Below are 25982 nucleotides of genomic sequence, written 5' to 3' on the forward strand. Positions count from 1 at the left end.
GGCTTTTGAGCAAATCTTTGGAAGTTGGAAAAGTGGAGTTGGAACGTGGAGTAAGTGGAGAGAAACCCTTCTGAAGCAGGAACTGGTTGGAGTACCCATATTTCTCCAGACCCCGGGCTTGTAGTATTAAAAGCCTGCTAACCTAGTGAGCCGGACTGGGGCTTGAATGGGACCGAACAGGCCTTGGAATTGGCATGTGAAAACGCGAGCTTTAGCCAGGAGGCCTTCTGTGAGGGCTGGTGAAGGGATTCTTGAAAACAATTTGTTTTCCTAATTACATAAATCTGCTAGTGGAGAGTATTTACCTTTTTTTTATTTCTCACCTGGGGAAAGTCAGTTGGTCCCAGGCCTGTGAAGTTTAAATAAGTGTATCACTACTCTTCTCTCACCCCACTGTGGGGCTCCTTCCAGAGTAGGTCCCAGGGAGAGCTGGGAGGTGGGGGAGGAGTGGGGCTGTCACTAGTTTCCCAGGCCCTGCCACCAGGTCTGTGTTCCTCTGATGGAAACCTCTGCCCAATTCCAGTCCAAATTCTGGTTCAACCTATAGGAGTGGTTTTTCTGAATTCAGTGCCTGGAGCCACATGGTACGACCACATACCAGGTATTTCAAGAATGAACCTGGAAGTTCCAAACATTTGGGTCTTTGGTGGCTCCAAAGGCACTAAGAATCAGACAAATATTGTGAACTATCATTGCAGAGAACTTCTGGGAGGGGAGGATCCAGAAGAACGGCGCTCTGGTTATTTGAGGTCTTGGCAGCTTTGAATTCTGTATAATCGAGGTCTGAGCCCTGACATCATGGTAAAACCAGATTTATGATAGAAAACAGGTCTTAGGGACATCCATCTCAGTGTTTTCTTCTGAAACGTGGACCCAGTTGTCGTGCCTCCTCAGTTTCTGGGTGTCACTGGCTGAGCACTGGGCTTTGGAGTCTGTGGTACACAGGATCTGCAGTGGGGACTGGGCCAACCAAAGAGAAAGATGGAGGGTCTTCACTGGCCACAGGGCTCTTCCCTCATGGGTTCCCAAACACCTGTGGGGCTGCTTGGGAGGGCAGGGCCCCAATGGATGTCTCAGTGAATAAATGACTGTCCCTAAAGAAGCCATTTTAGCCCAAGATGAGGGAAGGCTCCTCTGAGGAGGGGAGACTGAGCAGAGCCTGGAATTTGGGCAGAGCAGAAAAGTCCTTACCCTGGCTGCCCCAGGGTTGGCCCTGCAGGAAGGCGATGCAAATTAATCTCTCTTGCAGGAAGCTAGTTCTTGTCCAAAAGGCAGCAAGTTACAAAGTATGAATTAATCCATTTAACCAGCTCCTCTGAGGGAAAGCCTATGACAACTGCATTTCCAAATGCCATCTCTGAAAGTGATATTTCAAGTGGCAGTGGGTGGGATTAGAGCCTGCTAACGATTTATGTCAAACAAGGCGCAAGAACATAATTTCTAGATATGTGATTTGTTTCAGGCACTTCCAGGGCTGGCAGTAGGACAGACACGAAAGTTCAGGGGCCAGCCAGAGCTCAGACTGAAAAGGGGGGGTGGGGGGGGTGTCATCGGGAGTGATGGAAGGAGAACAGGAGAAGCAACGTCAAAGGCTAGCTGACCTGGTCATTTACCCATGATGGCAAGGAGAGCAGTGCAGGAGATTTTTCAAGGTAGTTCTGGTTACCTTTCATTAGGGTGAATGATGGGGCCCCACTTACCTTCCTAATTGTTTGGGCAGTTGACACTCAAGAAACCTTCACTGCAGGTGGGCTGGGGGAAGGGGCTTAAAACAAAGTTTCTCCCAAGAGGGTCGTGGTGATGGGAAGTGCCCACGAAAGAGGAAGGAGCGAAGAACCCTTTGGGGTGGTAGGGCGGCGGGTGGGCTTCCAGGTGTGTCTGCTCAGCTCAGCGCCAGCAGGTCTTGCGACAGACAGGCTGGAAGGAAGAGGCCGCGGCCACCACAGGATGCAATGTCAGGAAGGCAGCAGCTCCCGGGGCGGGGCAGTGCCGCGCTCAGCAGCCGCCCCCGGCTTCCCTACCGCCGCTGGTTCCAGGACACAGGAACTCCCCGAAGTCAGCGAGCTCGAGCGTACGTGCGCCCGCTCACCTTGCCTCGGGGAATCCCAGGGGCGGCAGGGGCATCAGTGCCAGGGAAGATGCCAGGCCGCCTGCCTTCTCCGCCCCCAACCCGTTCCGAAAATCCTTTAAACCAGGTCGCAATCCGGGTGCCCCAGTCCCGCCCCGCCCCCTCTCCTCCCCCGGGCAGAGGCCGCCTCCAGGCCAGCTCCCTCCTCCGCCCCCACCCTGCCTTCCACCCTCATTAGCATGGCCACTTGGGAGGATTCTCTGGGGGGCGGGAGACACCCGAAGTCATCCACCGCCTGCGCATTCCCGGCGGCCCCCTCAGGCGGCAGCGTTCCGGGAGACCCACTTGCACAAGTGTTGCTTCCAATTTATTGCCTGGGCGGGGGAGGGAAGGGGGCCTGGTCGCCGCCCCCGCCCGGAGGCTGGAGCGCTGCTTGTCGGGTCGTGCGTTCGCTCGGCGGCGGCGTGCACCAGCACCACCCCTGCGTGCAAGTTTGAAATGTGAGCTGCCTCCGATTCATACTCGCTCGCGCTCCCTCGCAGCAAAGTGGCTGGGTCGACGGTCTGCGCGCGCGAGTGAGTGCGGGTGGCGGGCTGGGGGGTGGGGGTGCGGACGGGAGGCTCGCGGGGCGGGGAGGGCGCGCGCGAGCCAGGGCTCCCTGGAGACGCCGAGGCAGGTCTGCTAGCCTTTCATCTTCTCTCCGCGCTCCTCCTCCTCCCTCCCCTCCCCCCGCCGCGGCGCGCCCGGCCTCCCCCGAGCCCCCAGCCCCACGCGGGCGCACGCAGGGTGGGTGGTCGCGCCGGCGGGGAACGGGCGCGCGGCGCAGGGCGCTGGCCGTGGGAAGTTTCGCTGGCGCGCCCAGTGCACCCCCGCCCCCCGCGCGCCCCCGGCCCATCCCCGTCCCCGGAGGGCTGTCGCTTGCGCCCGGGCGCGCGGCTGGCTGCCTCCTCGGCGGCGGCCCCATTAACGGAGCCTCCGCCTGTGATTGGCTTCGCCCGGGAAGCTGGAGACTGGCGATGAATAATTGATGTGTGCTGTGCGGTAGCCGGACGGCGGCGGCGGTGGCGGGCAGCAGCGAGCGGGAGCGCGGGAGCCGGAGCGCCCTCGGAGCGGGCAGCGCGGAGCGAGCGGGCGCCGGAGCCACCCGGGCCCCCGCGCCGCCGCCGCCGCCGCCCCGGCGCGGAGCGGGGATGCAGGCGGCGCCCGCTGCCTGCGTGCAGCCTTTGTTCGGCGCCGGCTGAACCCTGCCCCGAGTCGCTCGCTGCGGCCGCCCCCGGCTTGGCCCCAGCCCCCTGCGGGCGCCAGGGCGGTACCGCGGCCGGTGCAACTTCCAGGTAAGTGCGGGGTTGGAGGGGCCGGCGCCGGGGCACCCGCGGACCGGGCCCGGGCTCCCTCCGGGAGCGGGGGTGAGTGTGCGTGCCTGTGTGTGACAGAGGAGGGCCGGTGCATTGTGGGTAGCGCCGTGTGCTGCATGGTGTCAGCCCGAGGCTTGGCCGCGAGAGTGGCACCGGCGTGCACCGGACCCGTTTTGTGCGCCCACACAGGGGCCCCTCATTCTCTTCGGGGCCCGGGGCCAGGGTGCTCCCCTACGGCCCCTACTCTCAAAGGTGAAGTGTTGGCTCTCCAGAAGACATTTTACAAGGCTCCGTCCTCAGTCGGCTGCTATTGCAAAAATAAGAATCGGCCAGGAAGCCTTCCGCGGAGGCAGCGGCCGAGGGTTCTTAACTTCAAGCTGCTCCTTTGTCAGGATGCAGCCCTAATGCTGAAAGCGCCCAGAGACCCCGAGGGGCGCTGCTGGTGCCACCATTGCGGCAGAGCGCCCTTCCGAGAGGTGGTGGGTGCAGAACAGACTTCTGACAAGTGTTTGCTGGGAGGCCGGCTGGAGGAGGAAGAGGAGGAGAGATGGGTTTGCACTAGAGAGCAGGAAGGGGCCTTTCTGGGGGTGCCTGACACCAGGCTGTGGAGACCTCGTTTAAGACCTTGGAGAGAGGGTTTCTCAGAGGACTGCCTGGGCTGAAGGTTTGTCTTGGTGGTCAGGAGCACGTGGGTTTGGTGTTGGGGTCTTAACAGGCATTGGTGCCTGGAGCACTAGATAGGTCCCACTTCTTGAGTCCAGCTGGAAGCCAGCTTGCGTGAGACTAGGAGACATCAGGCTGTCTTTCCCTGCCCTAACCCTTTGTACCAGTGAACCTCCATAGACGGGCTTCAGGAGGCCATCACTCTCAGGATGGGGGCCTGGGTCCCCTGTCCTTGACCATCAGGCTGGACTGGCAGGTGGGTGCTAGGCATGGCTGGTAGCCCCTCCAGCAGGAAGGTCTTGTGAGGCGGCTGGCAAGGAGTTGGTACCAGAGAGCTTCTTAATGGGCCATCCTTGAGAATGGGCCAGAAATTCGATTGGGGAATGAGTTGGGGTGGGCAAGGTGATGGCACCCTGAAATCAGGGTGACCCCAGAAGGTGTATAGGAACCAGGCCCCTTCCAGTTCTGGAGCTCTGGGCCGGAAGCTCATCTCCCATCCGCTACAGAGCAGAAAGCTCTGTCCGTCAGCAAGAGGTGTGTGGTGGCGGGGGGGGGGGGGTGAGTCTTGAAGTCCACGTGGCTACTGGTAAGCCTGTTCCCCTTTTTTGTGTGTTAGCCAGGCAGTGACTACCCCCCAACTAGCAGGATTCAAGTCCCCTCCTGAGCTATTTTTACCCTGAACTTCCTTAGTGAGAAACCACCGAACAGCGATGCTTTGGTGAGAATCTGGGTCTTTACCGGAAGCAGCAGCCTGCACGGAGTTTGAGACTTGCTTCTAGTGCTGTCTCTGCTCCCTGCACAGCCTCCTCGTCAACAAGAGCCCCTTCACCTCTCTCTCTTTTGCCTCCTGGTTCTCACGACAGTCTGTGCACTCAGAGACTTGGTAGCACCGTTTCAGATGGCAAAATTGATGTCCTCTAGAACACCCAGTAGGGGCAGAGGAAGCCAGTCAGCTCCGACTGGAGTGTGGCCTTGACTGTGAGCTCCTTGAAGGCAGGGGCCATGTGTTACTCGTCACAGTATATACCCCAGTGCCGGCCACCGTGCCTGACAGGTGGAAGGTGCTCAGCGACTACTGAGTGACCGCAGGAGCGGAAAGCTGGCCGCGTGCTGCTTTCCCTGTGGGAGTGGGGAGGTGATGGAGAGATTGAAAGAGCGCTTCTGCTTGTAAGTCAGTGTTGGCTCCGTGCTAAGCAACAAGGCTGAGCTCAGTCCCTGGGAACTCCAAGATGAGTTCCGAGTCTGATGTTAGCCAGGCAGACTGAGAGCTCCCACAGATGTTCACCCAGAGTCCTACCTGGGAGCTTGCTCATGGCTCTTTCAGGGTCACGTGCCAGGGAGTAAGGACGGCAGAGCTGTGTTTAGAACTGCATCGTTCAGTATGGTAGCTACTAACCGCATGGGGCTGTTTATACCCTTAAATTAATTACAAGTTCAGTTTCTCATTTTCACCAGCCACATTTCAAATGGTCAGCAGCCACATGTGGCTAGTGACTACCAGATCGGGCAGCTCAGATCATAGAACATTTCCACTGCGGCCACAAGTTCCATTGGACAGCTCTGGCCGAGAACGATGGAGATTTAGGACAGAAGTGAGGTGAGGACACTAGACCAGAGGCCACAGGTGTGACAGTGCAGGAAGAGTCCATTGGATACAGGGACCTTCCATTTTCTTAGCACTGCATTTTCTGACAGCCTCCCAGTAAGGAGAGTATAGACAAGCCAGGTGCTCCCACGTAGCATGGGAGAAAGCCGAGATTCAGTTTTGCCCAAGGTCACCCAGCGAGCGGCGTGAGCCCCAGGTCTCCGACTCCTCCGCCAGTGCATTACCACCCAGCAGAGGTCAGCCAGGGGGCAAGGGTGGGCAGCGGTCCCAGGAGCAGCCTCAGACCTCCCTGAGGACCGTCTTGGTGCCCGGTAGGCGTCAGTCTTTGTGAAGTCATCCATCGATCAGGCGGGAGAGCCTGCTCAGCCTCGTGTCCCCAGGAACAGAGAGTTCTGAGCTGTCAGAGCTGGAAGGAGAGGGAGACGGGCTCCCTGGTGAGGGAGACGGGCTCCCTGGTGAGGGAGGTGTTTACCTTGATCTATGCGGCTTTGGTCCCAAGGGAGAGGCTGGCTCTTCTCCACAGGGAAGGACCCCATCGGTGGGCCTGTGGCCAGGTTCATTAGCACCACCACAGAGGGATGTGTGCAGGCCCCAGGCCCGAGGGGAGAAGGGGTGGGGGACATTTGACGAACACAAGATGCCCTTCGCTCCCGCCCTGCCAGGGCCTGCTGCCCCTCATGTCACGGGCCATTCGAGGTGCCACTCTCCCCTTTGCTTTCCCTGAAGCCGCAGCTGCAGGAGGAAACTCTCCCAGGGCCTGGCAGAGAGGCAGCAGCCTCACGAGGGAGCCTGCTCAGGGAAAAACAAGGCCCCTACCCTCTAAGCACTTCCAACCTCTCTGGGCCAGAGGGGCAAAGTGACTTCCTGCCCCAAGGTCATATGGCAGGGTAGGCCTGGGATGGAACTGATGCTCTCTTACGCTCCACTGCAAATCCCAGTCTGCCGTTTTGAACTTGGAGTTTATATAAGATCTAATTGTGCCTTGTTTCACTTTCCTCCTCCATCCCTGTGAGGTCACTTTGTCTCTGGCCTTGTCCCTGTGTCCTGAGGTGCCCACCTCCACCCTGCAGCAGGCCTCACTGCAGCCCCCTGCTCCCCTGGGCCCTGAGCTGACCAAAGGAGGAGGTCTCAGTAGGGGCTGGCTCTCTGCCAGGGACCCCAGCACCCCCAAACGGGGGTCCTCAAGGCCCATCCAGGGGAGCTTGAGAGATGAGAGGATCTTTGGGGACAGTCCCAGGTTTCCAGTCCCCTTGAGTGAGGTGGAGGTGTTGTTCAGGGCCTCTGCTTACCGTGCCTTTCCCTGGAGCCAAGGTGGGCCGCCTGGGGATGCTCACAGCACGCTTCATCCCCAGAGTCTGATGTGCCGTGTGCCCTTCAAAACTGACTGACAGAGCCAGACCCTGACCCCACCGCCCAGAGCGCCAGGCAGGGCCTGCCAAGCACTCTGCTGTCCTCCTGCCCCCTTGCTCTCAGTAGCTGTAGACATGGCACGGACTCCTGCTTGGAGCCCCCGAGGCCCTCTGGGTTCTCCGACTGCCTCCACCTACCTTTGGGGGGAGGCCAGGCCTTACAAGTGCCAGGCCCGGGGCAGTAGTGGGTGCTTTGTGCATGTTTGGTGAATGAAGGTCGGGACTTTGGCCAGGACACCCACATTCCCTGAAGCCAAGGCTCCCCAGTCACCCTGGAGTTTCAGTAGTTGTGGGGTAGAGCCCAGCCTCTGTGATTTGCCTTTGGTTTTGTAAAGCCCCCTCAGATAATTCTGATACTGTTGGTGGCAGCATGGCTCCCAGGGCCTAGCATTCAAGTGATAACATCTATGATCTGTTACCAAATTAGTGTGACCTTTGGCAAGTCACTTCCCCTCTGGGGGGGCCTCTGTCCTCATCTCTGTACTGAGAACATTGCCCTCTGTCTCATCTCTGAAAGGTAGACTCCACTCCAGGAGTTGAGCTACTGGAGTCTTGGGCTAGAGGGGGTGTGTGTACGATGTGAGGAGACAGGAGACTGAAGGAGGTCTGGCCCTGCCTTTGGGTGCCCCCTGCTACCAGCATCTGAGGATGCAACGGGAGACGGTAAGGTGCACGGGGTGGGGGGGCAGGAGAATTGAATCAATAGTCTTATGCTCCACACCCTAGGACCTGTAGGAGGAGGGGAAGGTGGTTCCCTTGGGGCTGGGGTAGCCTGAAACTCTTCCCAGGTGGCCCTTGATTTTGGAAATGGGTAGGATTGGGGTCTGGGGTGAGAAGGGGAATGAATGTCAGGTGGCACACCTAGGGAGGCGGTCCCTCCTGGCGAAGCAGCAGAGGTGAGCATGGGAGGTGGGGCCATAGCTGAAACAGATCTTATCCCAGGAGCCTGGATCTTATCCCCGGGGCAGGGGGCAGCCAGGGAGGCCCCTGGGACTCCAAGGGCTTCTGGGAGCAGGGATGCTGTTGGATTGAGGCAGGAATCCATCCAGGGAAGTGGGGGAGCCCTGCGAGGTTGGAGCTCTGCTGCAGGAATGTCCCTGTCTCTGCTGACGCAATGGAAAGCTCATTTTGTTGCAGGGTTCCTGTTCTGCAGTCGCCCGTGGTGGGGGGCGAGGGCAGCCAGCTCTTCTGAGGAACTTGGTAGAACTTGTCCAGGCCTCCCCTCTGTTCTCTCCTGGGAAAAAGAGAACCTTGTTTGTAGACTCTGCCCCTAGTGCCTCAGGGGCCGGGGGGGGGGGGGGGGGAGCGGAAGGAATGTGTTACAGCCACGCCCCCGGAGGGTTTAAATCCATGCGGGTGGTTCCTTGGGACTGGGACTGGAGGGGACAGGTGTCGCACGCCCTCCCATGCCTCCTCCGGCAGAGCCTGAGGCGGCCCGTGATTTATAGGCACCCTCCTGCTCCACCTCCCAAGAGTGTGACCCGATTGGCAGCTTTGTAGTCGTGCACAGGAGACTTAACAGCCCCTGGTTCAGACCCTACATGTGGGAGGGAGGGCTGTGGAAAATGGGGGACCACATTTCGGAGGGGAGGGGAAAAAAGCCCAGGGAGGAGCCCATCTTTCTGTCACCTCCTCTCCACCCTGCCGCTACCAGGCCCAGCTCGAACGTCACCAGCCAGGAGGCCTTCCCTGGTCCCCTGACCCCAGCACACACACAGACACAGGACCCCATCTCTTGGCAGTCCTTTCCACTCCTTCGTGCTTCCGGGACCCGCAACCTTACATCAGTCTGTTTTATGTGGTCGTTTGCCCACCGGTTGTCATCCCCACTAGGTTGTACATTGCTGGACAGGCCGCCCCTGACTAGTATCGATGCAGGGTGCTCAATATACATCTCTTAAATGACCAGCCCGGGCTTAGGTAGTTTGCAGCAAAGGCAGTCACCCAGGAAGAAACAGAGAGGTCCGAGCTCTTGGGCCAGCTCTGGCTTCCCAAGTTGACATGTGACGTGAGGGAGCCCTCATCCTTCTTGGGGACCCCGCCTGTAGGAAGAATCACTGGGTTTACCATGCTGTCTGATCGAAAGGCCACTAGCCACAGGTGGCTATTTAAGTGTATATTAGATAAAATTAAATGAAATTCTATGTCAGGTCCTCAATCACACTAGCCACATTTTAGGTTCTCAGTAGCCCCGTGGGGCTGGTGGCTACCATATTGGACAGTGCAGTGGTTGAATGTTCCCGTCATCACGGAAGGTTCTGTTGGACAGTGCTGGAGGGTGTCTAAGGAGCCTCATAGCTCTGTCATCACAGATCTGTAGGGAGGCAGGGTCCCGCGGCCTCTGCCTGCCTCTCTGTTAGCAGGTCCCACCCCTCTCCGTGCACGGGGCCCTGGACTTTCCCCGCTGTCCTTTCTGTGAAGCACAGGGCCCCGCAGAACTTCCCTGTTTCACCCACTCCCACCCACACCCTGGGCTCTTCAGTGAGGCCGCCCAGAGTCCTTCCCAAGACAGCGTTGGGGAGTAATTATGAAACCCACATCTGTCGTTTACTGGGTGACCTTGGGCAAGTCACTTAACTTCTCCAAGTCTCTGTCTCCTAATGAATAAAACACAGCTGCCTGTGTCTGCCTCTGCCCAGCAGGGTTGCGCCAGTGGGTAAATGAGATGGGGCTTTGAGCACTTAGTGTCTGGTACATAGTAATTGCTCAGTAAGTGGCAGCTCTCATTACTATCATGTTGACTTCATACCCTCGCAGCGTGTGATCAGCTCCCAGACCAGCTGGGCTTTTGGTTTCTCTTGAATTCCCCAGCCCAAGAGCCTGGGTCTCGGCCACACCACGGGCTTCAGTTCTCTTGTCTGTAAGGTGCCCCTTGCACTGTGTGTTGTGACCAGAGACCTGGCCGCGCAGGGCGGAGGGCGGGCTGTCCAGGGGCTCGTGCTGCCTCCTGCGTGGCTGCTGTTAACAGGAGAGCCTGAGAAGGCCAGGGGAGAGCGAAGGGTGCAGTGCGCCTGCCACTTCTTCTGTCCTGGTGAGAAGCCACAGGGCTTCCCTGCTGGCAGCCGTCTGGTGTCCTAGCCCTGGAGGAAGGGTGAGTGGGCCAGCACAGGCGCCCACTTTCACTGCCTTCTTGGGGAAGGACCTATATATACATCTACACCTTGGACTCCTGAAGCCCTCTGGGCAACTTGCCCAAGAACTTCTCCCTTCTGAGGTCCACGGATAGTTCGTTTGGGTCCATGAGCCCCCCCAACACGTGTGGAGTGCATTTTCTGGGCAGAGGGCCTGTGAGCCGCGTCGTGTTGAGGTGCCTCCCAGGGCCCAGTAGCCCTGAAGGAGTTGGGCTGGCAGGATAAGGCCCGTGGGTCCAGGCCTGGCTTCCAGCTGTCCAGAGGACTCCCGGAAAGGCACTCAGTGAAAGGAAATTCTCCGAGTTGGGGGTGAGCCACAGGAGCCAGTGTGCTGTTTCCTCTCACACCCCAGGGCTTGACAGCCGCTGGGTGCTGGGTGCTGGGCTTCGGGAAGCAGGACAGCACTCAGGCCCAGCCTTGGAGAGTGAGGCGGCAACAGTCTCGGGGAGCAGGCTGCGTGCAATGCGAGTGTAAGGGCAGCTGGGGCTGGGGGGCCGGGCCACGTGGCTTCCTAGGGATTTGTCTCCACGGGGGGAAGTAGCTGAGGTGAGGGCTGGGCATTCCCAGAGAAGTGGGCGGGGGGGGGGGCATTCCAGATGGGGAGGTCGTGGCCCTCCTGTGGCTCCCCCCTATTAGAGGCTGGAGACCCTCACACCTCAGAGGCCCCCTTCCCCAGCCTTGCTCACCAGCATCTCTCCCCCTCCTCTCCTGTCCCCTCCACACAATGGTTCTCTAACCCTCTCTAAGCCTCAGTTTCCTCATCTGTAAAATGGGGGACTAGCACTCATCTCATTGGGTCCTAGGAAGATTAAAGAGCATATTCCAGCCACAGCTTGGAACACGGTGCTGGGACCGGGTCAGCCCTGAGTAAGCATGAGCTGTCCTTGCTGCTCCGTCATGGGTCTCCTTGTGTTTGTGCTAGGCCTGTTCCTCTGGGGACACATCCTCCTGCGTCCCTGCCTTATCATCTTCCATCACAGCCCAAGAGTATCCAAATGCTCCCCCATCTCACCTGCTCCTGTGCCTGCACAGAGGTGCCTCTCCTCCCGCACCAGTGACCTGGCAAACGTGCGGAATGCCCACCCCCTCCCCCCGCCTGAGAAACCCTGGAGTCAACAGCCCCCCACCCCACCCCCCAATCTCCCCTGGGGCCCTGAGAGCGCTTGGCCTCGGGCTCAGGACTCCCTCACTGCTGAGAGTAGCTTGTGGCTTCAACCCTCAGGTGTGTCTGCTTTTCATTTGCCAACATCAGGTCCCCAAAGCTCCTGGGCAGTCCTGGGGAAGCCCCTGCAGGGAGGACAGATACCACCATCCTGGGGGGCTCAGGGCAGTGGCACCCAAAGCAGAGAAAGCCCCCACCCCCACTTTATTGGACCCAGGGCAGCCTTGCCACTGGGTCTCTAGTGACTTCTGCCCCAGGGAGACAGCCCAGCCCACAGAAGGGGGCGCCCAGAGGTCAGCATCAGGACAGGGAAAGGGGCAAGCGCCAAGCAATCGCTTCCTTTTTTGAGCACCGGCCCTGGCTTCTCCTGTCCAGGCCGCTTTGACCCTTGAAACAGGAATGATTCCTCCTCTCTCTCCATGTTTGTGCCCCATGGCGCCAGTGAGCAACAGACGGGCCTGGTGGGGAGGAGGGATCATCACCGCCCGGCCGCCCTCCTGACCCCACACTGGCCCGTGCACCCTGTGAGCCAAACCCCTGCAACCCACCTGCCTGGAAATAAGCCTCCCAGCATCAGGCCTGTCAGGGGCCGATAATCCTCTCAGAGCTCCGCGCGGTGCTGTGCCCTCTCTGAGAAGTACGTGTGATGACCTGGATGAGATCTTTGTCCTCAGGTTACAGCCTCCGCAATGGTGATTTCTTCCCAAGTTGGGGCATCCTGATGAGTGTGCGATGCTCCCTGTGGTGCTCCCTCTGGCCCAGACAGACCCTAGCCTCTGGATGGGCCTGGCCACCCAGAGGCTGGGTTCGCTGGATGCCTCCCTGGTCTTAAACACCTGTTACCTGAAGCCTTGCTGGCACCCCACCCAGGTGATCTGGAGCTTGTGATTCCACTCTGCCACTTGAGTTGCCTCCTCTGAAAAATGCGGGTCCCCTTCTTTCACAGGCCTGTTGCAGCAACAGGAGTCCTGGAGCAGGTGTCCTGCCGAGGCACTGCACGCACACCCTCCACGCGTGTCCGCTCACTCATACACGCGCCTGTGCCCTCCCTGGGTTCACTGTGCCGTAGTTATAGCCCTCGGTTTGCACGGGAATGTTTTATTTCTTCAAGCTCATGGCTATAGCTCCTTCGCGTTTGTATGTTCCGCATCCAAATGGGCAAAATTACACACTAATATGGTTTTGTTTGTTTTGTTTTTTTTTTTTTTGGCGGTACGCGGGCCTCTCTCTGTTGTGGCCTCTCCCGTTGCGGAGCACAGGCTCCGGACGCGCAGGCTCAGCGGCCATGGCTCACGGGCCCAGCCGCTCCGCGGCATGTGGGATCTTCCCGGACCGGGGCTCGAACCCGTGTCCCCTGCATCGGCAGGCGGACTCTCAACCACGGCGCCACCAGGGAAGCCCACACTAATATATTTTGAATGAATGAATGAACAAATGAAGAGCTGGCTCTGGGTGGAGCACTGTGGGGCATGTGAAGAGAGACAGGGTCCCTGCCCTCTGGGAACTTAAAGTCCCCGAATGAAGATGGCAGCGCTGGAAGACACCCGGCTGTGCAGGACCATATGTGGAGTGCTAGCGCGCCTGTTGCAGGGCGGCGGGCCGGCAGGGTATGTTGCAGCAAAGCATAAGATGGAACATTGGAAAATGTTACGTGGGTTTTGCCTCTGCGTACATACATCGTGTATTCTTGTGGTTGGACACGCGTGTGTTCGTGTGCACACGCACGGGACAAGACAAGTTGAACGTTTATTGGATGAGTGTATATGACGGTGTTCTCGTGGGTTTGTGTAGCTTCATGAACACGGGGGTTGTTGGGAGTGTCTGTGATGTGGGAGGGGCACCTTGGGAGCCAGATGGCTTATGTGTGTAAGAATGAACACGTCTTGATCCCTCTGGGGCATTCAGGCGCCCGCACCATCCCTCCCTACCATGCTGGGCAGCCCCTCCACTTAGCAGTTGTGTGACCTCGGGCAAGTTACTGAAGCTCTGAGATACCTCAGCCTCTGCAGAAACAGGGATGGTAATAGCAGTGACCTTGAGATGGCTGTGAGGACCCACCAAGTCCGTGTGCCTGGCACAAGGGATGTGTTTCATAAATGTTGGTGTTATGCTGGGGTAGGAGGGACGGTCCTCCTACTGGCCTGGGGGCCCAGGACAAAGGCAGTCACTGCGCCTGGCCCTGTCCTGCCCCTTCTCCTGTGCAGGCACGCCCTTAGCCCACTCAAACCAGAGGGCAGACGTGGAGCTCTGAGAGGGGGAGCATCTCCAAGGCTCTAGGATGTTCTTCCTCCTCAGACGTGGCCAAGGGCATCTGGCCCAGCAGCCTTTCTCACCGCACCACTCCAGGGACTGGGGGAGGGGTCTGGGAAGGCTCGCTGGAGCTGACCCCAGAAGGCCCTTCCCATCCTTGGGAAGATGACTCTGGACCCTCCCAGACCCTCAGGAAAGGGCATTTCGTGGCTTCCTGGTGAAATCAGCCCAGGCTATCCACAGCTTCCTTTCTGCCTGTCTCAGGGATGGCAGAAGAATTCTGTGAATATTCTCAGAGGTTCCTACAGAGAGAGACTTTCAGATGGTCAGTGTATCAAAGCACTGTAGAGTCGGGAGACTGCCGGGAAGTCACTCGCCTCTCAGGGCCCCCACTTTCCCCATCTGAAAAATGGGTTGGTTGATTCCTGTCTTCCTTGGCATGGGGACTAAAGTCCAGGCTGGGTCTCTGAACCCTCACAGTCCCATCTCCCGGGCACAGCTCCTGGGCAGGGAGCACCTCCCTCGGTTGGCCTGGCGCCTTCCCCCTGAGCTTCAGCTTCCTGTCAACCAGCTCTGCGAACGCACCTGGAGCGCTCTGCCTCTTTGGGGGATTATGTGGGGAGGAAGAACACCCCGGCCAGGTGGCCTTACCTTACACTCCCCACCCAGGGTCCTGACTTCAGGGTACTAAGTAAACAGAGTTCAGATGTTTGCTCTGAGGTCACGAGTGGGAGCAGGGAGTAGAACTTCTCTGATGTTTCTAGAGCTCTTCGGGGTCCAGGAAAGTGCTTCCACCTGTGTGGTGCCATCTCTTCCCGGGGGGTGGGGGGGATACAGTCGCTGCCAACATTGGGCAGCCAGGGGGGCTGAGGGTGGGCGGGTCATCAGGGTGGCCTTGAGGCTCCAGCCCTGGCCTTCCACCCTCAGAGTGTGAGTCTTTGGTGCCCGCCAGAGACCCTCCTCTCCATTTCCCTGGCGGTGCCTGAGGCGGTGTGGGGTCCAGACCATAGGCTCCGGGGCTTGGTTAGGGGCTCCTGAGATGATACTGTGACCCTAAAAGGCGATCCACCTGCTGATCACCCAGCATGCCCTGTGTGGACGTGTAGGCCTGCACACGTGCACACACAAACTCCTGGCCCTCCGAGATCCCTCTCCATTTAGACAACTTCATTGTAGCTTAAATTCTCATTTTAGCCAACTTTGTTTTTAATGTTGAACAACTGTCACTTGTTTGTATATACTTCAGAAGCAAAGTCCCCAGGGGAGAAGCAGTCTGTTTTCTTAAGCTGAATCCTGGAAGCCCAATTAGGAGTGATTGTTCCACTTCTAAGGTTTTCCAGAGGCTGCCTGGCATGCCCTGCTGAGCCCCTAATTAGGAGCCAGGGCGCCCCAGTTCAGGGCCCAGCCCGGCTGGGGGTAGCCTGTTTGAGGGCCGGGCCGGGGCAAGTTCAGGGCCTGAACCCAGTCCCAGGAGGTCCCTCAAGGGATGGGGGACGGTCCTCTCCTCCATTCAAGGAGGGCCAGGCTTACTGCCCTTCATTCCAGGGCCCTGGCTGTCTTTGAGGACAGCATGCAGGGAGCAACAGCAGAGTCGAGGCACCCTGGGTTTGAGGGAAGCCATCTCATCGGGTCTGGGTGGCCTTCATGCCCACATGGATGCTGGTGGGAAGGCTGCCGAGTGCTGTCCTTGCACTAGTCACTGGGAGGTCACCTGTGATAGGGCCCAGCCTGCCTGTCACCCGTTCACTGTTGATTCACCTAGCTGATTAGAGAGCCCGGTCTGTGGGCCACCACGGTCCTGCATCACAGTCCGTGTGACACTCAGTACCATGGGGCCCAGGAGAAGAGGGTCCAGCCGGGTGGGCCCAGGAAAGGCTCCCCTGGAGAGGGGAGGCTGAACCGTGAAATACAGAGGGCGGTTCAGACAGGTAGAGAAAAGGGGCATCGAACCTGGAGGCTTTAGAAACCAAACACTTAGTATTTTAGGCCGTAGTCGTGATTTTCAATATGTTGCCTGATCTCTTTTGCTGGGGAGGAAGAGCGTGTAGTAGAAAATAAACACGTGCTTGCAGCCTAGGGGTTAGCTGGAGCTGCACACACAGCTGGTGCCTGCTCGCTCCCTGGGAGGCCTTGGCCTCCAGCCTGGGCTGGCTCGGCCCTGGGGTGCCATGGAGTGCCCGTGGCTGCCCTGGGAGGCACTGTCCCTCGCCCAGCTCAGGCCTGTACCCTGCAGCTTCCGGGAGGTTCCGGTTTCTGCCCGCTAGGTGGGCGGCTCCCCCCTCCCGCCCCCACCCCCATTCTCCACAGCACACTGCTCGCAACACTGCCCTGCTTCCGCCACCTGAGCCCCCCAGGTGCCATCTGCCACCCTGTTTTCAGGCGGCAGGTAGGCGGCCTTGGGGCAGGACGAGGAGCACGCAGGCGGATCCCAGGTGGGGCAGGTAGTGCCTGGCCTGCTACCTGGCACCTGGGTTGTCCCCACCTGCCTAGGAATAGGTGAGAGCAGGTCTGGTAAAGTATGGGTGTGTCTAAGGGGTCCTCCTGTCTCTCTTGGCATCTTTGCATGTATGAGCTGTAGGGTCTGTCTGGCCCCTCTGTGTGTATCTGAACACCTGACCGTCTCTATCTTGAGCCTGGTCATTCCCTAGGCATATCCCTGCCCACCTCCCTGTGTCTCTACTCCTTTGTGTCTCTCCGCCTGCACCTTACATCTCTCTCTCACTGTCTCTGCGTCCCTGCCTGTCTCTCTCAGATCCAAGCTGGTGAGGGTGCCTTTGCCATCAGAGCCACCTCCCCCCACGTTGGGTTGCTCTGCTTAATTTCATTTTCCCGGGGCTCCAACTCACAGAAATAAACCCTCCCTCCCCACCCCTGCACTTTTTTGATTTAACAAGCCTGCTGCAAAACAATAGTGATTTCCGCATCGATCATAAACAGAAGTGATTACCATACAATTACAGCCTGAACCATCAGCCTCCATGCAATCACTGAGCCGCATTGTAAATAGGAAGACAATTGCCTGCAGAATTACCCCCAAATTGGTTTAAGTGGCAACAAAAGAGTGTTGGCATTTTGGCATTTTGGGGAGGGGGAGGGGGAATGCTGGTGGTCCTGACAGCCAGGGTCCCCACTGCTGTCTTCCTTGCCTTTGTGGAGGTGACCTGCGAGGGCGAGCTGCCCACCGCCTTCCCCCACCTCATTCTCTTTGCTTCAGTTATTGCTCCTTGCCCATCTTGGCACCGTTTGTTATAAACTCATTTATACTAATGTGCGAGTGTCTAAGCATGCCTTTGACTGGGAGAGTGGAGACGGGTGAGTCAGGGGGGACGGGATATTCCGGGGAGGCCTCCTCAGCTCCCCTGATTTCCCCTCTCCCCAGCACCACCTCACCTCTGCCTCTTCCAGGTCACTTCATCCCGCTAGGCTCTTCTGGCCTGGCTCCCACCCTGCGGCCTTCCCTCCCCATCTCCCAGCCTAGTGGTGGTCTCCTGCCAGGAGGCTCCTGCTTTCTGTCCAGGGCGGCCTACTCCCTCCTACAGCTGCAGCGTGTCCCCTGCGTCCTCCGCAGCCTCCCAGGCCAGCTGGAGCCCCTGTGCCTGGCCTCATGAGCCAGGGCAGCCCATTTCTGGGAGTCTGCCAGCCACCCCTGCAGCGAGTTCCAGGAGGGGCTCGCAAAGCAGGCTTCCACTGACCTGGGCCCGCCCCTTTCCAGCCTCTGGTTTTATGAGAAGTCCTCTGCCAGCAGGCCGTCTCCTGAATGTCTGGAGATTGGACTCCTGAGCGCCAGCCGTTTCTGCAGGGGGCTTGTCTTTGCTTGGGAGGTGATTTCTCTCCAGGGTCAGGCTGCTCTGAAGTTACCGGGAAAGCCTGCCCACTGGCACACTTAGATTCTATCAGATTTGTGCAAATCCAGGTTAGAAGTGCTTCTGCATGTTCCATCTGATCGTCGCAGAAGGATTAGCGCGTGCTGGTGATTTTATTCTCGTTTTTGACGGAGGCGTGATGCAGCTGGCGCCGGGCCACACAGCCCACCAGTGGGGGTGAGGTCTCAGGCCCCTGCTGGAGTGCTTGTTTCTAGGCGCCATCTCTCCAGCGTTCTCGGACCTACAGGATGCAGGCTGGTCGTGGTGGGGTGGGTCTCACCTGGTCTCTGACCTGCTCTGAGAGCTCGGACAATACCAGTGATTTGAACAGGTCCCAGTGAGTGACACTTGCGGGTGCTAAGTTCTGCTCACACGTTCATTAGTGCCTCTCATCCCCACTACAGCGCTGTAAGGGATGGTCAGGCCCCCACTGAGAGCACTCGACTCACTCAGAGCTCAGGTTCCTGGTACGGAAGCTAGTTGAGGCATGTTAGCATCCTGTAATGCAGAAGGCAGCCGGGGTTCCCCGGGCTCTCTCACTGGTCCAGGTATCACCGAGGCTCCCTGTCTGGTTGCTCCCTGCCAAAGTCTCGGGACAGGGCCCCATCTAGAGTTGGTATATTTAGAACCCAAAGTTCTGTCGGCTGCCCCAGCCCTGTCCTGCTCTGGGAGGGACCTCAGTGCTGCCGTGGGCTTGGCCTGAAGGGCTGGGGTGAGTTGGGCAGGGGCTGGGGCGACCCTGAGTTGCCCCTGTGTGCCTGGCACCCACCTCTTCCGCGCTGACATTGAGAGGAAACCAGTCCAGAGAAGAAGCTGGTCAACATGGCATCCACACACCGTGGTGGTCCCCGCCTGCCCAGCCGACCTGCCCTCACGTGCCCCGTCCCTGAGCCTTTGCTCCTGCTGCATGTCTCCTGGGTAGCCAGGTGTCCGGTGGAAAGAAGGGGAGTTCCAAGGCGCAAAGACCTGCACTCAAGTTCTGTGTCTGCCACGTCATGCTTTGTGCCATCCTTACCTCTGAGTTCTGCTTCTTTTTCTTTAAAACGGGACTGTGCCCGCCCTGCTGGACGACTGGACAGTAGAGGTGAGCATGTTACCAGATAACAGCTACTGTCATCCTTGGCCTTAGAATCCAGCCCTCCCTCCGAGAAGGAGGGGGCCCACCCTTCAGTGAGCATTCGTCATGTGCAGAGCTTTGCGCTGGGCATTTTAAGGCTGCCTGGTTTGATCCTTCACCACAACCCTGAAAAGACAGCCACCACTGTATCTGCGATGTCCTACACGGGAGCCAGAGCCCCGTGTGGGCGGTCACACTTAGATTTAATGAAGTAACGTTAAATACAACGTAAAGCTCAGCCCCTTAGTACAGCAGCCACATTTCAAGTGCTCGATAGCCGCGCGTGGCCCGTGGCCCCTGTTTTGGGCAGCGCAAAGATAGAACATCTCCATCACTGCAGGAGTTCTGTTGGACAGGCTGCCCTGTGTTATCATCCCCTCTCACGGGTGCGAAGTTGAGGACTAGATCACTGACACTTCACACTCAGGGTCCCAGCTGGAGGAGTGGGAGCTGGCGTGCAAGCCTGGGCCCCTCAGCTGTAGGACACACTGAGCTCTCCTTTGTTGCCAGATCTCATACCTCCCCACACACCCTCCGTGGGACCCTCAAGGGCAAGGACTGTGTTTGCTCTGCATCCCAGTGCCCAGCCTAAGACCTACCCCAGGGCAAGCATTTGGGGCGGTGTTTGCCGAGAGGGCGATGGAATGAATGACCGAACAGACACTGCCTGCTGAAACTTGGGGGCACGCTTCATTCCCCTCCTCCAGGAGGATGCGCACAGTCAACTGCTGAGGAGTGATGGATGGCCCCTCTCCCGAGATAAATGTGGCAGTCGAGGTAATCGGATTGTGTGTGACAGTCCCATTTGTAGGCGAGGGTAGGAAGTGCCCAGCCATGCCTCGCCCCAGCCGCCCATATTAGTTTAATCAAATGCCTGGTATCTAAATGACTGGGCCTCAGTGATAGATGATGTGAGCTTTGCTAAATGCTGTTGCCCTGTCAAACCCAGCTTCTCAAGGCCCTGCCTGGCTCCTGGGAGCTCTCATTTGTTTTTTCTTGCCTGGTTATCTCTGAGTGGGGCAAGGAAGGGGGGCTCTTGCGTCTGTCTTAAATCTCTTGTTTTTCATGGAGGAGGAGGAAGAGGCCGGAGCTGGGGGAGGAGTGAGATGGAGTCACCTTCCGCCTCTTCTGAGAAGCCTTCCTGGGTGGCTGCAGACAGTCTAGGGGAGCCTGACTCCCCAGAGCCCCTGAACTTGGGCCTCACCATGCTCTATGTACCTTCTGTCTCGTACAGACTCTCCCCTCCGCTGTGCTAGCTAGTCTTTTCACTCTCTTCAAGGGGTATACCAGAAGTTTTTCCCTTTTATGCTGGAAAATTCTCAACTTTCCCCTTATGGTTAGTGGTGGTTGTGTCCTCTTTGAGAATATTCCCCAATCCCAAGGTCATGGAGGTATTCACCTATATCATCTTCCAGACAATGTATTATTTTGCTTTTTTTTTTTTTTTTTTTTTTTTTTCTGTCTGTGGTGTGAGGTAGGGATCAAGTTTCCGGTCTGCTCATTGTGAGCTCTGAGCTCCTGCTGTGTGCCCCAGACCAGGCTGGGTCCTCCGGAGAAACAGGAGGTAGAAAAGGCACAGTTCTGTGTTCTAGGAATGACAATCAGTTTGAGCTTAAACTTGTGCTCTTAAAAAGGAGGCTGAGCCCAGCATGTATAACACGCCACGCTTTGTATCAGGGTGGGGTCTGCCCATACCAGCCATGCCCAGGGCTTCTGGTAATGTTGAGTGTCACTTGTGTGTCAGATACTGTTCTGGGCACCGGGGATGTGTCAGTGATTGCAGTACGTGGAAACCCCTGCACTGGAAAGAGCTTTTGCTCTTTGCCCAGGACCACACAGTGGGGCATCAGATGAGAAGTGATATAAAAAGTAGAAGGTGGTAAGTGCCATAGAGATGGGTTGAGCAGAGGAGGGTAATAGAGGGAGTCAGGTGGCGGGGATGGTACTGCCATCTACAAACTGGAAAGGTCAGGGAAGTCCTCACTGAGTAAGCCAGTGAGGGCTGAACCACGTGGATATCCAGGGCAAGAAGCTTCCAGACAGATGTTGCAAAGACTCTGATACATGTAAATGGTGGAATAACTCTGGAAGGAAAACCAAATACACTAGCCTGATTCCCCTGGCAGGAGGAACTAAGATACGAGACTGGGGAGGGGAGACTGCATTTTTCAGGACATACCTTTTTTCTACTTTTGTATATTTTTAATCACATACACACCTTACGTCTTCAAAAATTACCATTGAAAAGTAAAGCAGGGAGGGTGGGGAAATGTAACAGTGAGGCGGAACCATCAGATGTACTAGCAAAACTGTGGCTTTGGAGGCCAGCAAATGTGGGTCCTGATCCCTCTTCTGGCCTCTGTCTGAAATGTTAGCTTTCTAAGGAGACTATTTGTGCATTACTTAGGTAAGTAAAAAGTCATTTTATTAATTAAAAATCAGTAGATCCCACTCTGTTGATTGTTTTGGCTGGTTGTCGTTGGGCGGGTTCCTTAACCTCTCTGAGCACCCGTTTCCTCCTGGAAAATGGGGGTAGTCATCCTGACATCACAGGATTGTCAGGAAAATGAACAGAGAAAAAGAGTGTGTTGAGTTTCTGCCCGGCCTGGAGTTGACCTTCCCGAGGGCATGTCCTTGGATGACCTGGCCCTCTGCAGGGCAGAGGCAGAGAATCTATCCCTGTCCTCAAGTTCTCCAACGGCTTGGGACCCCAGGAAGGCCCAGGCTTTGCATTCCAGCTGCCTCAGAGGCAGATGGATTTGCTCTGGACCCCCAGGCTGATGGCCATCCAAGACCCTGTGGCCTGCTGGCCCTTCACAGCCCCCTCAGGATCCAGCCTGCCCAACTGGTGTCTGCTCGGCTGGGACCAGCTGGTCTTCACCAGATGGTCATCTGGCTCTGACACCCTCCCTGCCCCAGTGTCTCCTCCTCTCTGGGCGCTGTGTTAATTTTTTCATGGCTTCCCTCAGAGGCAGAAGGCAGAGAGCTGTTTCCTGCAGGGAGAGAGCAGGCGCTGGGGGCGGGAGGAGGGAGGGAGGGAGAGCTGAGTGGTGATTAAACACTGCAGAGGCCTAAACAAATGACGGCTCCCTCCCCCAGCTGCTCTGGGAGAGAAACATGGAGCCGGAGCCGGCCTGAACTGCAGATGGCCCAGGCTGCTGTCTGCCCCCACCTGCCTACTTGGAGCTGCCCTGGGGCTACTTCCTGAGAGCCGCAGTGGTGCTGAGCCCTGCAGGAGCCAGCTCAGTCCTTAGGGCCACTGTGAGGCAGGCTAATGCACTAGGGAGTGGTAGAGCAGAGACGGTTATGCAGGGGCAGTAGTAGTTACTTCTAGAGTACCAGCCTGAATGAGACAGCGCATGCGAAGTGCCCAGAACGGCACCTGGCCTGAATCAAGTTCTTGGTCCGCAGGAGCCACTGTCAAGGTTGCCCCCGTTACACCTTTAGAACAGCTGGGTGAGATAGGTTGCCGTGCGGGTGAAGAAACTGGGGTGCACACACCTACCAGGGTGTTGCCCGGGACCACACAGTCCACACAGCGGATTAAACCCAGGCTCGCCCACTTCTGACTCCCTGCCCAGAGTTCCTTCTCTTGGATCAACGGCGGGAAGAGAGTCAAACCTCCAGAGCCTTGAACACAAAGAACGGGGAAGTCAGCAGCGGGGTGAGAGGCCATCTGCCAGGCCCACGGCCCTCCTGGCCGGAGAGCTTGCGTGAAGGGGCGAGGGAGGAGTGGTGCCCTCCCACTCTGTTCATGCAGAAAATGGCAACTGAGCTCACCCCTCAGTCTAGAGCAGTGGTTCCCAAAGTGGGGTTCCCCGGCCCAGCAGCAGCAGCATCACCTGGGAACTGGTTAGAAGTGCAAATTCTTAAGCTCCACCCCAGACCCACTGAATCAGAAACTCCACCGGGAGTGAGACCCAGCGCTCTGGGTTTGAACAAGCCTTCCAGTTGCTTCTGATGCACAGGCAAGATCGAGAACCCCTGGCCTAGAAACCCAAGTACTTCTGTCCTGCCCCGGGGCCTCGCCGTCCAGGCCACAGTCACCCAGACATCACCCAGGTGTGCTACACTCTGAGTAACAGGTGCAGCCAGGAAGCAGTAGATGTAAATGGAATTCGTATAAACAATTCTTATTTTCATTGCAACAAGGCAGCTGGATATTGAAAGAAACCTCACAGAGAATCATTTCATCACATAAAGGAGCTTCTGCAAAGAGAAAACTCCTCTCTCGATTCCTGCCCCCTCCCCCCTAAGTGTTCTATAAATTCAGTCTCTATGTCAGGTTTTCTTCGAATGGTGTCTACCTATACATAACTAAAACGAGTAGCCAGCCTGCTGCAAGCATTGCAGGTAGTCTCCAAAATACATCAGGGACCCCTGCAGTTTAGAAGGAGAGCCCAGTGGGACAGATGGAGGCCAGTCTGGTGCTTTGGGCAGCTGGGTCATGCACTGCCAACCCCTGCTGGGCACCTGGAGGGGTCGTGCCAGCCAGGCACGGGTGGTTTCCAGGGCTCCGTCAAACATTCACACTCAGGGGTTCTCAGAAAAGGAGTGGAGTGACCGATTAGGAAGCCAAGACACAGACACCTGAAATGCGCGGCTCTCAGCTGCTCTTGCTAGATAAGCGGATAAGAGAGAAAACCCTGCAACACAGTTCTGGATAGGGAACCCACCGGAAGGTTGTCATCTCCCACAATGCGGGGTCCAGAAGCAGCATCTGAATCTGCCCCCAAATGCTGCCCGTGGGGCCAGGTCATGTGCCCCTGAGCTGATTTCCAGAGTGACTGTAGGTGGAGCGGCGCTTTGCCTCCGCCTCTAAGCCACCTGCCCAGTGCTCAGGCCTCACCCTCACAAGCCCAGAGTCAGGGGCAGGAATCACTGACTGCATTTCTTGTGCCGGGAACCTGAGATCCTTGGAGGTTACCAGGTCACTCAGCCAGGGGAAGCCGGGAAGGAGTGGGAGGGTTGGGGTCCAAATGGTTAGAGGCAGGAGAGCTGGAGGTCTGGTCAGCAGGTTTCTCCTGAACCTGCTCTTTCTCCAAGAACAGTGAGTGCCCTGAACCCAATTTGCAATAATCAAGGATCACCAGCAAAGTGCCGCTTGCCCCAAATCTCTCTCCTGCCCCCGTCACCACAGCACGCATCCCCTTAGCCACTCTTAAGGGCTGGTAAGTTTTCCAGGTGGTTCCTTTATAGAAAGAAAGCTGCCCTGGGATCAGTCGGCACCTCCCTAAGGCTCTGACCCTGGCTTTATGAGTCCAGGCTGGGTGCAAGGAAACTGCCATTTGAGGGCCCTGGGGTTTGTCACTGGCTCCTGGCTCCCACGGGAAGAGTCAAGGTCCTGAGATTGAATGTGGGGGCCGGAGCGGACGGAGGGAATGCTCAGCAAGGCCTCTCAGCTCTCAGACTCACAGCCCTCTGGCCCTCCACAAAGGTGGGTGGTTGTGTGTTTGGTCTCGGGGGTCTGCTTGACCCTGGGAAGGGCCTGGCCTCACACCGACCACTCCCTCTTACACTGGGAGCGGGAGGACACAGCCTCACTAAATTGTGAGTACCCAGCTGGGAAGCCTCAGAAAAGTGAAGTACCCAGGGAAGAAATTGATTCCCGTAATCCCTCCTTACCCCTCGGGCTCCCTGAGAGGGAGCAACAGGCAGTAGTGTTTAACCCCCAGGAGAAACTGGCCACGGAGGAGAGAACAGGCTGCCCAGGTGACCTGCTGGAACGCGGGGCGTGAGCTCTGCAGGCAGGCAGACGGTGCGGCTCCCGTCTTGTCTTGCAGACGCACTGGGAGTGTCACGCCAGGGCCAGTGGCGAGGGGAGCCCATCCTCGCCAGCCTGGGCCTCTGGGTCTCCTCTGTCCTGCTCAGGTGCTGCCTCGGAGCAAGATGGAGGTGGGGAGACTATTGGCTCTAGGCACGCACTGCCCCCCAACCCCCATGGATATTCTCGTCCATCCTTGGGTAGCCAAAGAGGTCAGTCCTGTTGGAACCCGTGTTCTTCTGACATATGGGGTGCAGGTGCACGGAGGCCTCCTGGCCTCGATCTGTTGTGGGCGTGGCTCGGGGCCCCTCCCCTCTCCAGCTATTAATGCTTTGCTGTTAATGCTGCGTAATTTCCAGCTGAGATGGTCTAGAGTCCCACGCTCACCCCACCACCAGCAAATGTCCAAGTAAGATGGGAAGATGCCGCCTTGGTCCTGGCCTGCCACAAACTCAGGTGTGTCCTGAGCCAGGTTACGTAGCTTCTCTGTGCTCGCCCCTTATCTTTAAGATGGGAGTTGTGACTTCGCCACCACCAGGTGGCTTATGACAGTCCAGGGGGCAAGGGGTGTGTGAGCCGGCCGCCCACGGGGGTGCAGTACACAGTGGCAGCTCCCTGCCAGCTGATCTCTGCAGACAGCAATGCTTTGGCCAGTGCCCCTATCCAGGCCCATCCCTCAGGCTGGCAGGTCTGAGGGGCACGCCCAAGAAGAAAGGGGCATTCTTTATCTGATGAAAACACCCCCTTGAGCTTGTTTCGGGTGTATTTTCAGTTGAATCCGAGTTAGCCAGGAAGGCCCAGAGGGTGGTGTGACCTGGACAAGGAATTTTCCAGGCTGGGATTTTCCTAAAGTCCACGGACAGGCTCAACCCGTCTGACATCTCTTGGGTCCCTCCGCAGGGTTGAGGGACGGCCAAACTGGTTTGGGGATCAGCCCTGCCAGCAGCAGCTCTGAGATCCCCCAGAGTTCACTTCCTAGGGTGAGTTCACAAGCTTGGAGACGTCCAGCTCCTGCCAACCCAACCAGCCCTGGGGGACAGGTGTGGGAACACTGGTGGAGCATGCCAGAGGTCCTCTCCTGCCGGCCCAGACCATAGGACCGCAGATGGCAGGATCTGCCCAGCACAGAGAAGCAGGTAGGGCTGGGCGGGGCAGGCCGTGGGCCTCCCTGTGAATCCTGGGACCAGGCACCACTCATCTGGTGGTCACCCTGCCTGTGGGGCTTGTGTGTGGGTGAGGGGGGCAGGCAGAGATGGAGAGGAACAGGGTCACTCAGCCAAAGGGCCAGCAGTCGATCCTTCCTTGTTTTGACTTTCTTACCCACGGTGATGGGACGTGACAGGACAGGCAGAAAAGTGTGGGAACGATCTAGAAAAGCCAGAAGGAGCTGACACTCAGGACAGCGTGCTGCTGCTTCTGCTGCTGCTGGAGCAATGACACGGCTGTTCTGCAGGAGAGCGAGATTTTCCCCCAAGGAAAACATCTTTGGTTTTATGTTCCAGGGGTCAGCTGTCAGGGCCACCAAAGTCCAACCTACAACCCCCCAAGGAGTGGCATTTCCCGTAACCAGGGGGGAGTTCTAACCCCTCAGCCA

General features: G+C 57.7%; 1 protein-coding gene across 4 annotated transcripts in view; it reads left to right on the forward strand.

Annotated features, from left to right (window-relative positions):
• ZMIZ1 (zinc finger MIZ-type containing 1) overlaps window positions 1–25982 on the forward strand; it is a 166493-nt gene that overhangs the window by 95505 nt on the left and 45006 nt on the right. The window contains exon 1 of one of the 4 annotated variants that reach the window (XM_029244583.1): window positions 3312–3402. The exons of the other annotated variants lie outside the window; for them this stretch is intronic. The gene's annotated coding sequence lies outside the window, so the exon portion shown is untranslated. Of the gene's footprint in view, window positions 1–3311; window positions 3403–25982 lie in introns of those variants that run through there. 4 annotated transcript variants of the gene reach the window in all.

Source organism: Monodon monoceros, unplaced genomic scaffold (genome assembly GCF_005190385.1).
Source record: "Monodon monoceros isolate NGI ecotype Baffin Bay Population unplaced genomic scaffold, NGI_Narwhal_1 Super_Scaffold_4, whole genome shotgun sequence".
NCBI classification, from domain to species: domain Eukaryota; kingdom Metazoa; phylum Chordata; class Mammalia; order Artiodactyla; family Monodontidae; genus Monodon; species Monodon monoceros.